A 17,378-nucleotide genomic window follows, 5' to 3' on the forward strand; every position below is an offset into this window, starting at 1 on the left:
ATAAATCTTTTTTAAAAATAAAATAAAATTTTAAGGGGCGCCTGGGTGGCACAGCGGTTAAGCGTCTGCCTTCGGCTCAGGGCGTGATCCCGGCGTTATGGGATCGAGCCCCACATCGGGCTCCTCTGCTATGAGCCTGCTTCTTCCTCTCCCACTCCCCCTGCTTGTGTTCCCTCTCTCGCTGGCTGTCTCTATCTCTGTCAAATAAATAAATAAAATCTTTAAAAAAAAAATAAAAAAAATAAAATAAAATAAAATAAAATTTTAAAAGCTTTCTGAGTTTGTCTTTTTGTATTTAACCTTCGATCTACTAGGAATTGATTTTTGTGCACAGTAAGAGGGAGTTCAACTTCATTTAATACAATAAGCAAATGTTTCAAACAAGTATATCCTTTCCCAACTAATTCACCAGCTTGTATTCACCCACATACCTCCACATAAGCATATAAGATTCATTAGAAACCTCTCAGTTCACCTGTCATTTTGTTACTCATTTTCCCTTTTCTTTTTGTAGGCTCCTCAGACACCTGACACACAGGCTAGGCCGCAAAATCCAGGCTTGTAGGACCCTCTAAGTCACCCTCCCTCATTCGCTCTCCAAGGTTGCAAAACTGCTCAAGACAACAAGCAGATCCTCCCTCCCTTTCTAACAAGGCTGTAATCCAATTGACACTCTTAAGGATCTATTTAAAGTAAAACCTGCCTACTTCTAAGCTTCCTACTGTTAAAAGAAATCGAAATAAAAGAAAATATAAAGAAAACACATATACAACTAGGAATTTTTTTTTTTTTTTAAGTAGGCTCCATGCTCAGTATGGAGCCCAATGCAGGGCTTGAACTCACAACCCTGAGATCAAGAGTTGGACATTTAACTGACTGAGCCACCCAGGTACCCCATAATCAGGAAAAATTTTAAATATAAAAATCAGATAATAAAATTACAGTGATAAGTTTGTTGGCAGTCCTGGCACTCACCTGGTATTTTACAAAGTGGTATATTAAAAATCTTAGATATCACTAGAAATGGATTTGAATGTGATCTTTGGGTAAGAGTCATGTCTAATGTTCACTAAGATAATAACCAGGGCCCAGCAGTGCCTCACATGTAGCAAGCATTCAAATTTGTTGACTGAAAAAATGGATTAAGGAAGTCTTATCTTTTTTTTTTTTAAATATTGTATTTATTTATTTGACAGAGATAGAGACAGCCAGCGAGAGAGGGAACACAAGCAGGGGGAGTGGGAGAGGAAGAAGCAGGCTCATAGCAGAGGAGCCCGATGTGGGGCTCGATCCCATAACGCCGGGATCACGCCCTGAGCCGAAGGCAGACGCTTAACCGCTGTGCCACCCAGGCGCCCCTTAAAATTTTATTTTATTTTTAAAAAAGATTTATTTATTTATTCCAAAGAGAGAGAGGGAGTAGCAGAGGGAGAGGGAGACAAGCAGACTCCCCACTGAGCAGGGAGCCCAACAGGGGGCTTGATCCCAGGACCCCAGGATCATGACCTGAGCGGAAACCAAGAGTTGGACACTTAACTGACTGAGCCACCCAGGTCCCCCAAGAAAGCTTTTTTTTTTTTTTTTTTAAAGGAGCATACTTTTATGAGCTCAAAGCAGGGAAAGATTTCTTAAGACTGAAAACACCAGGGGCGCCTGGGTGGCTCAGTTGGTTGAACATCTGACTCTTGGTTTTAACTCAGGTCATGATCTTGGGGTCCAGGGATTGAGCCCCATGTTGGGCTCCACGCTCAGCGGCAAGTCTTGGAAGATTTTCTCTCTCCTTCTCCCTCTGCTCCCCACCCCCACTCACTCTCTCTCCCTCAAATAAATCTTTAACAAAAATCAAAAACCATAAAAATCAATAAATTTGGCTACATTGAAAATAGAAGCTTCTGTTTATTAAGACCCCCTTAAGAGGCTGAAAAGACCAAGGTACAGAATAGAAGATATTTGTAATATCCAGGTATTAATTACCCATGGCTGTGTAGTAAGTCATCCCAAAATTTAGCAGCTGAAAACAGTAAACATTTATCTTACAGTTTCTGTGGGTCAGAAGTCTGAGAGCAGCTTAGCTGGGTGGTTCTGGCTCATGGTCTTTCAAGAGGCTGAAGTCAGGGTGTCAGTCACCTAGGTCTGTAGTTGGCTCAAGGCTGGACCGAGGGCGAATCTCCTGTGCTCCTCAAGTGGTTGTGGCAGGGGCTTCAGAAGATCCACATCCAAATTCACTCACATGGTCCTCTTCACAGGGTCACCTCACAGAGTGGCAGCTGGGTTTTTCCACAGTGAAAGATCCAAAAGAGAGTGAGAGAGATTTCCCAGCATGGAGGCCACAAATAACTTAATCTTGTTACCTACCACAACATATAAGGAGTGGACAACTGGTATGAAGTATATACCTAAAGAAGTATGAATCACTAAGACAAAGTCATAACACCAAATAGAAAAAAGGGCAAAAAACTGGAGCAGACATTTGAATTAAAAAAAAAAAAGACTAATAAGCAAATGCAAAGATCATTAATCTCATCAACAATTAGGAAAATTGAAATTAAAACCATGGGAGACTATTTTATACAGATTAAATTGGCAGAAATGAAACATTTGAACAGTATCAAGCATTGGTGAGGATATGGAACAGTGGGAGCTCTTCCACTGCTGGTGGGAATATAAATTAGAAGAACCACTTCGGAAAATAATAGGATGTTCTACAACCAGCCATACCACTCCTGGGTATTTAACCTAGACCAGTGGTTGTCAAACTTGATATCAGAATCCCCTGGAAGGATTATTAAAACAGACTGCTGGGCCACACCCCCAGGGTTTCGGATTCAGGAGAAATGGGGTGGAGCCTGATAGTCCCAGGTACTGGTACTGCTGGTCCAGGAATCATAATTTGAGAACCAGCCTTTGCCCTAGAGAAAATCTGTGAATATGTGGACTAGGAGGCATGTGGTTATGACTCTTCATAGCAGCATTATTCATTTTAACTCCAGAATACAAGGAAAAAATTCAAATGTCCATCAGCAGTGGATTATATAGGTAAATCATGGTGTTGTATTCACTTATGGAATAAAAATTTGATTTGTCACTTCTTGGCCTTTTGGCTAAGATCAAGTGTAGTATCTGTTCTTATTAGTTTAATAAAAACTTAGTTCAAATAGACCAGGGAAAAACACAGCTCCTTCACCGATGTGTATGATCCTACAAACATAATATATTAGTCAAACGTTACAAGTCACAAAAAATTAATGCAACATGATTCTATTTATAAAAAGTTCAAAGACATGGAATTAACTGTATTGTTCAGGGATGCAAATATAGCTACAGAATTATAAGGAAAATCAAGAGAATAATTACCACAAAAGTGAAGAGTAATAGTGATTACCCGAGGAGTGGCAAACAGTGGATGTGATTGAGAAGGGACATGTGGGAAGCTTTTAAGGTACTGGCAGTACTGTTTCTTAACTTCACAGTTATTCTTTAAACTGTAGATACGTTTTATAAACTCTTCTCTACATAATTATATAATAAAATTTATCGTATTTTGATTGAAATATGTTTTATAGATGAAGAAACCGACACTTGGGAGTTAAGTACTTTGTCCAGGATTACAGAGCCAACAAGTGTCAGGGCTGAAATTCTGATTTTAAAGCTTGTGCTCTAAATTATTATGCTGTACCATATATTTTCACAAGAGCCATAAGAATTAGATATTGTAATTCCCATTTTGTAGATGAAGCAGTAGGTTTCGAAAAGTTATGCAACTTGGCTAGGGGTACATTGCTTAAGTGGAAGATCTGGAGTTTGGACCCAGGCACTGTGATTACAGAGGCCATGCTCTTAACCACTATGCTGTGGGAGCCTCCCCACTTACTGTTGTATCACCTGCAGTTACTTTTCTTGTGAGTTTGTTAACCACAATTGATGGCTCATGTTGTTCTCTTTATACTTTTGGCACCTTGACTGGTTTCCTACTGATGGTTTTCAGTCTGGATTATTATCTTGAATCAATTTAATATCCTGGGTTGTGCTTGTCCTAGAGAATGAAGCATTTCTTTTTTTCTTTTTTTTCTAAGAATTTATTTATTTATTTATTTATTTATTTATTGAGAGAAAGCGCATGCGTATGAGCAGGTGGGAGAGGGAGAAGCAGACTCCCCGCCAAGCAGGGAACCTGATGCGGGATTTAATCGCAGGACCCTGGGATCATGACCTGAGCCGAAGGCAAGCGCTTAACTGAGCCACCCAGGTGCCCGAGAATAAAACATTTCTTTACCAGATTCTTTTAGCTAGGAATTTATTTTTTTACTTCTCTTATAAATTTTTTATTATGTTATGTTAGTCACCATACAGTACATCCTTAGTTTTTGATGTAGTATTCCATGATTCATTGCGTATAACACCCAGTGCTCCATGCAATATGTGCCCTCCTTAATACCCATCACCTGCCTATCCCAGTCCCCCAGCCTCCTCCCCTCTGAAGCCCTCAGTTCGTTTCCCAGAGTCCATAAGCTCTCGTGGTTCATTCCCCCTTCTGTTTACCCCCCATTCTTCCCTTCCTTCTCCTTCCGATCTCCCTGCTATTTCTTATGTTCTATACATGAGTGAAACCATATGATAATTGTCTTTCTTTGCTTGACTTATTTCACTTAGCATAATCTCCTCCAGTCCTGTCCATGTTGCCGCAAATGCTGGGTAATCGTTCTTTCTGATGGCTGAGTAATAATCCATTGTATATATGGACGACGTCTTCTTTATCCATTCGTCTGTTGAAGGGCATCTCAGCTCCTTCCACAATTTAGCTATTGTGGACAATGCTGCTATGAACATTGGGGTGCATATGGCCCTTCTCTTCACTACATCTGTATCTTTGGGGTAAATACCCAGTAGTGCAGTTGCTGGGTCATAGGGTAGCTCTATTTTTAACTTTTTGAGGGACCTCCACACTGTTTTCCAAAGTGTTAGCTAGGAATTTAAATTAGAATTTTGGTAAACTCTACTTATGTCAATGTACTGATATCTCTTTATTAGCTTTCATTGCTTGAATCTTCAGACTTCAGAAATTTTTGTATTATCCGTAAAATTCATTACCCCCACTACGTGTCTGTCTGTCTTATAAATCACGTGAGTTCTGTACAAAAATAAATTTCTTCTTCAGGATTTCTCAGACTGGGCACTGTTGACATTTTGGCGTGGATAATTCTTGGCTTGGGGGGCTGTCCTTTGCATTATAGGATGTTAAGCAGCATTCCTGGTCTCTACCTACTGGGTGCCAATAGTACCCTCCCCTCAATTCTAACAATCAAAATATCTTCAGACATTGCCAAGAGTCACCCCTGGTTGAGAACCACTGCATCAGATCATTGTTTTAATCCTGATTGTGGCTGCCAAACAGCTTGTACTGGGAGCACACAACATTTCAGCTTTGCCTTTTTCTCTAGCAGCAGTAGTGTTAGATTTTTTTGGTATGAATTCCTTTCAAGCCTCATTTCTGTTTCATAAGGTTTACTTTAGTTAAAACTATATAATAACCATACATTTACTTAACTCAGTACTTAAGCTATAGCATGTCACAGTAAGACAAATGTGCAAAGAAGAATGAGAACACCACCATCAAGCACTCTGCCTCATGGAATGCCAGGTCTTCCACATACCTCTTAACTATATCTGACATATCTATCTATTAACCCTACGTGAGGGTGGCTCTGTAAATATTAAATATGAAAAATCTGAATTTCTCTTAATTTTCTTGATGAATACATTACTAAATAATATCGTCTGCCTATAACCCTAATAAAGAGTGTCCTGTGTGCCCTCATAGGTGTAATCATGCATTTGGCCATCACATTGTTAACTACTATTCAGTTTGCATCATTTCAACTATAGTATTCAAAAGGGGAAAATAGTTTAAGTTCTCTTAACTGACTTACATTTAACCAACTCATCAGGTTAACTGATAGTTCCCATTGAAAAAAATACTTGCCGTGGGATTTGGTGTGGGTTATATTTAAGGGAAGATCCCTTGCCCTACATCAGGGATTGGAGAATGACTATTCATTTTACAGTTTTAAGATGTTTAAGATTCTGTCATTGCTTATGATTCTCTGATTTAACGAACCTTCTTAGTTAACCAACCACCAGACTTTATTACATTGAATAAAGGGGTTTCTTTTGTACCCACCTCAGTATTACAATTGTGATTTACTTTGTGAAGTTGGAATTAAAGTTTCTCTCAGCTTCCTACTTTTCTGTCATCTAAACTCATAGCTGTATTATTACACGAAGAGTTTTAAAACTTTGTCTTAGGGAATGGCCTTTTACTCTCTCAGAGCAACCTTAGCTTCCTCCTTGCTACCTTACAGGATTATTGTGAGGATATTAAATCTATCAACAGTAGTTCAGACTCTCATTACTTCTTGCCTATAATTGTGGCATGCTTTTAATGGTACTCTTTGCCTCTAGTGCCTCTCTGGCTTGTTAGTTAACCTAAACATTGTTGCCAGAGTAAACATCTAAAATATATGTCTAATCAGATCAAAAGACATTTATAACAATAAAAACTGCAAATTTTAAAAAATTACTGTATATGCTGGCTTAGATGTGGTCTCTGTAATCAGGAGATGTCCATTAAACAAATTATAAAAAAATACATACACACTGATTCTGAATTGTGATTATGTGCCCAAAGGAAAAAATACCAGGTACTGTGGAGTTTAATGTGTATAGACTAGGGGAGAGTGATCAGGATAGGCCTCTCTGAGGAAGTGAGATCTAAAGATCTCTTCTATCTGGAAAAGCTGTGCTTCTTTGGAAAGTGCTGGGCAGAGTTTTCCAAGAAGCAAAAATAGCTTGTGTAAAGGCTTTCCTGTTGGAAGGTCAGTGTGGTTGAGTTTATTGAGTAAGAGATGGGAAGAATAGTGACTCTAAGGCAGGAGGTAGGCATTGCGGCATCATTTAGGATCTTGTAATCTGTGCTAAGAAGTTTAGGTTTTATTTTGAGTCACTGGGGAGCCATTAAAGGGTTTAAGCAGGGAAAGTGATGTGATCAGATTTGAGTTTTAGGGATTTCACTCTGACTGTGGAGAATGGATGAGAGAGGAATGGGAGTAGGGGAAAAGAAATGGGGAAACCAGTTGAGACGCCTTTTTAAGTAGGGGCACCTGGATGGCTCAACTGGTTAAGTATCCTAGTCTTGGTCATGATCTTGGGGTCATGGGATTGAGCCCCATGCTTGGCTCCGCGCTTGATGTGAAGTCTGCTTGTCCCTCTCCCTCTGCTCCTCCCCCTGCACCCCACTTTCTTTCTCTCTCTCTGTCTCTCTCAAATAAATAAATCTTTTTTTTTTTTTAAAGATACTTTTGTAAGTAGTAGTTCAGGGAGAAAGGATAATAGTTTAGAATAATGACAGTAAACAAAATAACACATAAAATTATGATCTCATAAAACCATTACAATAGCCCTATGAATTATGAGCAGGATAAGATTTGGAATAAACATATCCAAGCCCATCTAGTAAATAGTGGTGTAAGGAATTTAAACCATGGATATTTACCATTTGGCTTTTAAAACAAAAGCCAAACTTCATTGAAGATTTTTCAGCTTACCTTTATTATCTTTATCTCCTCCCAAGCCCCTCCTACCTATGCTATAGCCAAACCATATTATTACAATACTTAATTATGAACATAACTTGTACCTAGATGCCACTGATGATTGTTTACTGTGGTTGGAATACCCTTACACCCACATATTTAACAAAATTCCAAGTATCCTTTAAGATCCAACTCAAATAGGAAGCCTTTCAAATTTGCCTTCAGACACATATTGTCCATTTACCCTCTTTTAACCACAGTAGTTTCTTAATATTATTATAGTGTGATAATTCAGTAGAAATTTTTGTGATGACTATGTGTTGGGCACAATGTGTAGACGTTGTGGACATATTCATGTACAAAAACAGACAGTCAGTATGGGACCTGTAGTCTAGAGATATTATAGACCTTGAACAAAATCTGTGCACACAAATGTAATTATACATTTTTGAAAAGTGCTAGGAAAGAATAGTAAAGGATGCCCTTGGAGGGTCCTTGAGTTCAAAACTATTTTCATAATAATACTAAGATATTGCTTGCGTTTTCACTCTCATTCTCTCTTGAGGAGCCAGTGATAAAATGTGTGACAGTAGAGTAGACTGAATGCAGAAGATAAGAGAATCCAGATGCCTTCTGTTAAGACAGATACTAATGATATTATAAAAAATATAAGAAATAGCAGTTTCTCTGTTCATTATTTTGTTGTTTTGGAAAATGTAGCTTTTTTTGTAAAAAAAAAAAAAGTCAGTTGAGTTAACGGGTTTGTGTGTAATTTTTAAATGAATTAAATATAAAAATTTCTTGGTTATAATTTTTAATATGGTAAATATTGAAAGCTATAACCTACATGAATAAAAGCTCTGAAAGGTCCTCCATAATTTTTAAGAGGGATTTTAGTCAACTAAAAGGGATTCTGAAACCAGGAAGTTTAAGAAAGGGCTCCTGACTGGCTTGGTCAGTAGAGCATGCAACTCGATCTTGTAGTTGTAGGTTCAAGCCCCATGTTGGGTGTAGGTATTACTGAAAAATAAAATAGAGAAAGAAAAAGAAAGAAAGAGGGAGGGAGGAACAGAGAGAAAGGAGAGAAAGAAAAGAAAGAAACTGGAAGTTTAAGAACTTCTATAATGGGGAACTGACTTAAATTAGGGTCTTCTAGAGAAGTGAAAGATAGCTTATGTCTCCTTTTAAACTGTTATCTAAAAAGTAGAATCTGGTTATCTCCATGTCTCCAAAGCCTATAGTTCTTTGCATATAATGGATATGTTGGTTAAATCCTGTTTTATTGTCAGGGTCTACCATAGATGGTCATTGGATTTGTGATTTGTTTGAAGCCTTTATTGAAGATGCCATCTTTATTTCTTATTATTGTGCGAGATGGATCTGGATTCAAATTCCTCTTGCTGTGAATTTGGGCAAGTTACTTAACCTTGACGAACCTTACCACTCATTTATAAAATGCAATACATACTATCTTACTGTGTTGTAATGATCAAATGAGCCAACGTGTATGTATGTATATGTGTGTGTGTGTGTGTGTGTGTGTGTGTGTGTGTGTATCCTGACTTATAACCTGACAAGCACAGAACATGCGATAAAATGGCTATCTTTTTATTTTACATATACAACATATTTTGGGTTAGTTCTAGTTAGTGGGCAAAAAGGTCTGTGGATAAATCAGTATATAATTAAGTAATCACCATTCGAGTACATATAATAGTTTATCAGGAAGGGAAAAAGCCAAAATAATCCATTGTGTGGTTATTCATCTTTAGAAAAGGGAACTGAAACAAAATGTGGGCTTAGAATAGTTTAAATAAAAGTCTCTCCAATACATTGTAAGCATAGGGACAGAGTTTTATGTGTCTGGCACTCCAACAGTGCCTCACATTTACTGAGTATTTAAACAATGTTAAATAGCTAGAAATACCTAAAAACATTTTTAGAAGCCTTGAAAAAATGTGTACCATAGTTTAAAGGTCAGATCTTAAAATATCTCACACGGCTAACTGGAGAAGTAAATAAAGGAAACTGGAGGAAATACAGAATTGCCCTGGGGGGATAACAGGGTGTTATAAGGTATTACTAAACAAGAGCTAGTAAGATGGTACAGAAGGGCATCTTATGGTGGATTCCAAATGTAACAGCTAAAATCTTAACTATATGTTAAAGGTAGACTCCTTGATCACAGTGCAGAATGTTTGCCGGGGGGGGATGGCAAGGAAATAGGAAGATCAGGTGACTGCTTTGCTTTACATAGCATAGAGCTAGAGGGAAATTTATCCTTTATGTGTTCCTTTGAAGCAGGTAGTTCAGTTATGCTTAAAAGAAAAAAAAAAAACAGTGTGGTGACAGGTGGTAGCTACACTTGTGAACATAGCATAATGTATAGACTTGTCAAACTGCTATGTTGCGTACCTGCAACTAATGTAACATTGTGTGTCAACTATACTCAAAAAAATTAAAGAAAAAAATAATATTATTATTCCTTATTTGAGATAAAAATCAACAAAGTTGACTAAAGCAACACAGAGGTTTGGATCTAGAACTTGTTTATATTTTAAATAGAAAGGGCTGTAGACATTCTGTTCTTTTTACAACAACTAGAGAGTTTTACAGGAATTACATGTGCAAATACCTCATTTCTTTCCTGTTTGAATATTTTATCAATTTAAGGTTTATTTGAGTTTTCATAGATTAGTAATGTGTATTACCTCCACAGCTGTGATCTTTAAACTTGAGATGTCCTTTAAGAGCGAAGGAAGAGTATGTTGCTATTTACATTTGCTATTTAAGTAAGTGCTTGTATTATGTTATCAGTACCAGCAGTTGGTTGTTAATTCAAGATGGTTAAAGTGGAAAAATTTTTAAGGAAAATTTAAGGAAATTAAGATGTAAATACCATATTTTAATTTAAAACATAAAAATGCATTGTCCTATGCCTTTTGTTTGATTAAATGCTCTTGAGTGGAGTTCCATGTGTTTTTGCATGCGTCAGCCATACTTAAAATGCATTATCCACAATTTCCTGTTTTCTTTTTACTTTAATCATCTGTGAATTCAGTGAACAAATCATTGGAGATTCTAGGGGAGAGATGATGGTCACTTGGACTAAGGTGATAGCAGGGCAAATGGTAAGAAGTAATCTGATAAAGGAAAAATTTCAAACATGGAGCCAGGAGAATTTTCTCCGAAACTAATTCCCAAATGTATAAATTTCAGAGACAAACTGAAAAAAAGAAATAATGGCCAAGAACCAAATTTGTGTTCTGCAAGATAAGTAAGATCTTTTTTCTTCATATCCAGGATCCAATCTTCTAGTGAGTTCCATTGGCACTACCTTTGAAATATTATGTTGAACCACCATACCACTTCTCACGACTTCATTGCCACCACCTTAGTCTTAGCTATTTTCATCTCCCCATTTAGTGCAATAAGCTTTTAAATGGTCTTGCCATCTTACATTGTCTTCTCTACATAGCAATGGGAGTGATCATTTAAGATGTAATTTATGTTGCTTCTTTGTTTAGGAAACCACACTTTAAGGGGAGCCTGGGTGGCTTGGTCAAGTCGGTTAAGTGGGATCCAGCCGCGTCAGCCTTCTCTCTCTCCTTTGCTCTGTCTCTCCCACCCCTCGTGCTCTTTCTCAAATAAATAAAATCTTAAAAAAGAAAAGAAGAGAAAAGAAAAAAAAAGAAAAGAGAAAAGAAAACCACATTCATTTAAAAGGGAACCTAGACTTTTTAACTATGATTTTCAATGTCTGTATAATCTGGCCCCTGCCAGCCTCTGTCACTTTATCTTCCAAACTAGTGATTCTCAAAATGTGGGGATAGCCAGAGGCCCCCAAGGCTCTTTGAGGATCCACAGGGGTATAAAAATACCAGGATGTTAATATAAAACATGCCAAGATGTTATTTAATTTTTAGTTGGATTTTCGTGAATGTAAAATGGAGTTTCCAGTTGTTCATTGATGTGTGTTACTGCTACAGATTAATGCAGAAACATATTAGAGTCCCGCTATCTTCCATTAAGCTAGTCATTAAAAAGAATTGTAAAGATGTAAAACAGTGTCATTCTTCTCACTAATTTTTTTTTTGTTTTGGACAATGTACTTTAAAAATGTTACATAATGGATTTCTTATTAAATGAATACTTTAACAATTTCTCTCTCTTATTTTCTAATATGGTAAATATCAATAGATATAGCCCATATAACCAAAAGCTTTTAGAGATCCTCAGTAATTTTTAAGAGTGTAAAGCAATCCCAAGACCAAGAAGTTTGAGAACTGTTGTTTTGCCCTATCTGCATTTTCTTAACACCAGCTACATTGGCTTTCCTGTTTTCTGCGATCTCTAGGGCCCACTTCTAACCTAGGGCTTTTCTCAGTAGTTGCTGGTTTCTTTCTCTGCCTGAGGGGTATTCTCCCAAGCTTCCTCGGGTCATTCTCCTATCTGTTCAAACGTCACCACCTCTGATAAGACCTTTCTTGACCACAAACTGCTCTTTCTAAAAGAGCCTCTCCTCTATTGAATTTTCTTCTAAGCACTTAACACTGTTGGAAATTAAGTGATACGTTTGTTTTCCTATTTGTCTGTTCCCCTACCTGACTGTATACTTTGTGAGGCCAGGGATTTTGTTCACTGCTGTGTGGCCTAAAATAGTCTTGGGTACGTAAGTGATTAATCAGTATTTGACAGTGAAAAAAGGAAAAATACACAGAAGTGGGATTCATGAGTAAAACTGTGAGTGACTTAGAATATATACTCAGGAAATCTAATATATGAATTAAGGGATTTCTGGAAGGAAAAAAGCAGAGAAGTAAAAAACGATAGAAGACTATATCTCTGAGCTGAAGAAAGAATAACAAGCAAAAGTTACATTTCCTGATGAGATTCCTGAGTATCAGGGATACAGATGATCAGAAGCTTGTAGACAGAACAGAAATGAAAGATAAGTCAACATTGGCATTTCTCTCTATGGAGAGAAAAAAGTGCATTTGAGAATCCCATACCTGGCCAAGGTATTTTCAGACGTGAAAGGAACCAATATAAATATATATCCCATGTACACTATCTGTACGCTAAGGAGATGTAATTAAATAAACTGGAAATCAACATCTGTGGAAAACTGATCCCATATACTGTAACATTAACTTTTTAGAGATTAAGAAACATTCTTTTAATCCTAAATAAGTGGTTCTGAAAGTGAGGTGCCCACAACCAGCAGCATCAGCATGGCCTGGAACCCTATTAAAAAATGCAGTCTCTACTGTGGACTCACTGAATCAGAAACTCTGAGCGTGAGGCTCTACAATCTATATTTTAACAAGCTGCTTTAGTGATTCTGTGCGTGGTAAAGTTAGGACCGTTGTTAATTCTAGATCCAACTTAAAATAATAAACACAAGCATTTTGAGTAATTCTGTATGTTCTGTTCTAAGGTTTTGACATATATTAATTTAATCCCTCCCCTAACTACCTTATGAAGTAGGTACTTTCATTATAGTTGAGGAGACAAATTAGGAACTTGCCCAAGTATTCACAACTAGTTAGTGGTGAAATAAGGTTTAATCCAAAGTATGAGGACCACAAAGCCCAGGCTCTTAGCCACTAGGAAGCTCTAGTGCTTTTTTCAGTTTGGAGGATGGAGCAGAACTAAGCAAGTTAGGAAATCCAAGAAGTATAAAGGAAAAGATTGACACACTTAAATATATAACAATTCAGGTTTTTGTAAGAAAACAGTGTGCACATAAAAGGAAAGATGTGATATACAGTGGAAAAACTGACACTTGGGTGTCAGTCAGTTAAGCATCTGCCTTCAGCTCAGGCCAAGTCCCACATAGGGCTCCCTGCTCAGCAAGGAGTCTGCTTCTCCCTCTACTCTCCCCGCATGCTCCTTATCTCTCTCTTTCTCTCTCTCTCTCAAAAAAATAAAATCTTAAAAAAAAAAACTAAAAAAAACCCCTGACACTTAACAAAGGATTAATAGTCCTAATATACAGAGAGCTCTCACAAATTGATAAGAAAATAACACTACATTAAAAGTGGACAAAGGATATAAGCTGACATGCAGATTCATAATATCTGTGTAGATAATCTCATTAGTAGAAAAAGAAGTTTATTTTTTTTTTTTAAAGATTTTTATTTATTTATTTGACAGCACAAGTAGGGGGAGCAGCAGACAGAGGGAGAGGGAGAAGCATGCTCCCTGTGGAGCAGGGATCCTGATGTGGGGCTCCATCCCAGGACACTGGGATTATGACCTGAGCTGAAGGCAGACACTAACCAACTGAGCTGCCCAGGTGCCCCCAGGAAGTTGGTATTAACAGCAAAATTATTGTTTTGTCCATCGGTGTAGTAGCAAAAAAATAAAAAAAAAATAATAGTAACATCACTTTTTAGCTGGAGTATGGGAAAATCAGCAACCTATCAGCACCTGTTTGGCCATGATGAGACTGAGTTGCTGGTAGGATTGAGATACAGATACTGATTAAGGATTGAGAATTTCTAGGGGTGCTCATTGGGTGGCTCAGTTGGTTATGTGTCCAACTGTTGATCTCAGCTCAGGTCTTCACCTCAGGGTGGGGAGTTCAAGCCCTGCATGCTGGGTATGGAACCTACTTTAAAAAAAATTAATAAAAAAGAAAGGATTGATACTTTCTAAGGCCTTTTGCAAAAGTATATGTTAACGTTTATTACAAATTTTAAAAACTGTGTGTTTGTATCCATCCTTTAATCCAGCAATTGCCCTTTAGGGAATCTATTCCACAAAAATAAAAGCCTTGGTAAATGTATAACTGTTTAACTATTGTGTACTACAGCATTGTTGAGCAAAGTGTTCCAATAACCAGAATGTGTATGTCTTAATATATGGTTGAGTAAGCTTGAACACAAAATTACCAGAACAATGATAGTTGCCAAGTAATAATAAATCAAGTATAATCCTGGTTTTGTTTTTTAAAAGGAATGTAAAGGCAGAGAGAAAAATATGGAAGAGCCTGACCGAAAATGTTAACATTGATTACTCCAGAGTCATAGAATTGAGGAAAGGTGGAAGGGAAAATTATGAACTGATTTTTTTTTTTAATGTCCTTATTTGACTTTTGTGGAACAAGGGGTGTGTGTGTGTGTGTGTGTGTGTGTGTATGTGTGTGTGTGTGTGTGTGTGAAGTCTGTGAATGAAATGGCACTGGATTGGTTTAGCATCAGTATTTTGCTTGCAAAGTATAGAAACTTTCAAGTTTAGACTGTTAGATGTAGAATGATGGGTGTATCCTTAGAAATGTCAAAACGTCCTCATTTGTGGCTATTTTTTTGTTGTGTGAGCTATAGTTAGCTGGCTTATTTCTAAAATATGTGTAAGATCACTGGGTAAGGACATTGAGGGGAGGGTATGTGTTTTGATAAGCACTGGGTATTATATAAGACTGATGAATCACAGACCTGTACTCCTGAAACAAATAACACATTATATGTTAATTAATTGAATTTAAATAAAATTCACAGAACTATGCACCCAAAAAATACACATAAGATCATAAAATATACATGAGTGTGTATTAGTATTGAAAATTCTCCTTAAATGTTAAAGTAGGATGACATAAACTGGATCCACCAAAAATAACCACAAAACACTCTAGAAGAATCAGATTTATCTGATATGTATATATCTCTTTAGAAATATTACTTTCTTATAATCTTATTTAAATCAGTAAATTTCAGTAAACATTTTTTCTTTAACCCTTTTATTTGAATATAGTTTTAATCATAAAAACTTAGCTTAATTAGATAAATTCTTTACCTGATTAATACTTGGTCTTGATATGCCAAAAACAAAAAACAAAAACACACACACACAAACCTGTTAATAGAGTGATTACACTGATTCATTATGGCTTTAAATTTATATATAATTTAAAAAATTTGTAACTAGTTTTTATTGAAAATTGCCAAAAAATTTTAAAAATACAAAAACATATTCAAGGACGGGTATCTTTAACTTCCATTCTGACAGACCTCTAGTCTTATTTTTCACATGTAACCACTGTCATTAGTTTCTGTGTATTATTTCTGAGTTTGTTCATATAAGCCAACTGTTGGTGGACTTTAAAATGACTGATAAAAAGTCATTTTAAAGTTTGTGATAGAGTTTAAGTTAATTTCACAGAGTTGTCATGTTGATGAAACTATCTTCCATTTTATTTCTCGTTAGCTATATTTAATGTCTATTATGTAAGTTGGGGCTGGGAATAATCAAAGATAAGCAGAAAAGTGAATCTGGCCATTTGAGCTGTTTTGTTCTTTTGGTGTTAACTCTTAAAATTGTATAAATTTTTCTGTATTGATTATGTAAATTGTATTGGCTATAGTCTTTATATTGGAAAAAAATAACATTTAATCAGTGGCCAGAGTATTTTTGATCTAGGGAACCTTTTGAATTTAACTTTTAATATATTTTTTAAAGATTTTATTTATGTATTTGACAGAGAGTACAAGCAGGGGGAGTGGCAGAGGGAAGGGGAGAAGCAGGCTCCCCAGTGAGCAGGGAGCCCTATGTGGGGCTCGATCCCAGGACCCTGGGATCATGACCTGACTGAAGGCAGATGCTTAACCAATTGAGCCACCCATGCACCCCTGAATTTAAGTTTTAACAATAACTAGATAAATAGTAGCAAAAGCAAAAATTCCATTTCCCTTTCAATATTTTGAATTATTAGGGCAATTGACACTTGTCCTCTTCTGTAAGGTAGTAAGAGAAAATTGTTGGACATTCAGGCCACTAATGTTGTGCCATCTCAATGTGTTCATCTGTTGATTCTCTGTCTCTCTTTTCTGTGTTATTGTGTGTATGTGTGATAGGAAGTATCTGAAAACAGGTATTTTATCAACTCCTTTAGTCAAAAGGGGGATTTAAGTCTGAGTTTGAGTGCAAAACTACCTGAGTGTGTGTGTGTCAGTTGTTTACTAAAGTTAGGGAACTCCAGCCACTTGGCATCTGCAGACCTTGGTGGAAGATAAAATGGCACCTGTTATCCTTCATCCCTTTAAGGAAAGGGATAAAAACCTTAGGCCCTGGTGTTTCTTTTAGATACACTTTTTACATCCTTTTAGTTTCTTTACAGCTTACTGCCTAGGGTTTCCAAGTTTTCTTGAGTTGATTTTGGCAACTTAGATTTTCATGTAAATATCTGTTTCAAGTAAATTTTCATTTATTGAAGTTGTTTGTAATACTGTCCTCCATATCTTTCATCTTTATCTGCATTTTTTTAACCTTTTTGATTCTTATTGTATTTTATTTCCTTGTTGAAATTTTCAGGGGATTGATCAATATAAATTTCTTCAATGAATTAATCCTTAGTTTAACTTAATGCACTTAATTTTTTTAAAGGTTTATTTATTTTAGAGAGAGAGAGCGCATGCAAGAGCATGCACATGCACACGAGTTGGGGGAGGGCAGAGGGAGAGAATCCCCAAACAGACTCCCCGCTGATTGCAGAGCCCAACCTGGGGCTTGATCTCGTGACTAAAACTCTGGGCCAAAACCAAGAGTCGGACACTCAACTGACTGAGACACCGAAGTGCCCCTTAATGCACTTGATTTTTCATTTGCTTCTTCATTAATTTTGGCTATTAAAATTTATTTTCTTTTTATTCAGGGTTTTTTGTTGTAATTATTGTTCTGTCTTACATCAAATAATTTATTTTCAAAACTCTTTTTTCCTCTGATAAGTACATTTGAGTCTCTTGATTTTCTTTTCTTTTTTTTTTATTATAATAATATATTTTTTAT

At 36.7% G+C, this 17,378-nt stretch overlaps 1 protein-coding gene and 1 pseudogene across 5 annotated transcripts in view; both read left to right on the plus strand.

Moving 5' to 3' along the window:
* The window catches only part of BRAF (B-Raf proto-oncogene, serine/threonine kinase), a 166,783-nt gene that overhangs the window by 28,347 nt on the left and 121,058 nt on the right, over positions 1–17,378 (plus strand). The gene's annotated exons all lie outside the window — the stretch shown is intronic.
* On the plus strand, positions 3,082–3,180 carry LOC121105962 (annotated as a pseudogene).

This window comes from Ursus maritimus, unplaced genomic scaffold (assembly GCF_017311325.1).
Source record: "Ursus maritimus isolate PB19 unplaced genomic scaffold, ASM1731132v1 scaffold_3, whole genome shotgun sequence".
NCBI classification, from domain to species: Eukaryota; Metazoa; Chordata; class Mammalia; order Carnivora; family Ursidae; genus Ursus; species Ursus maritimus.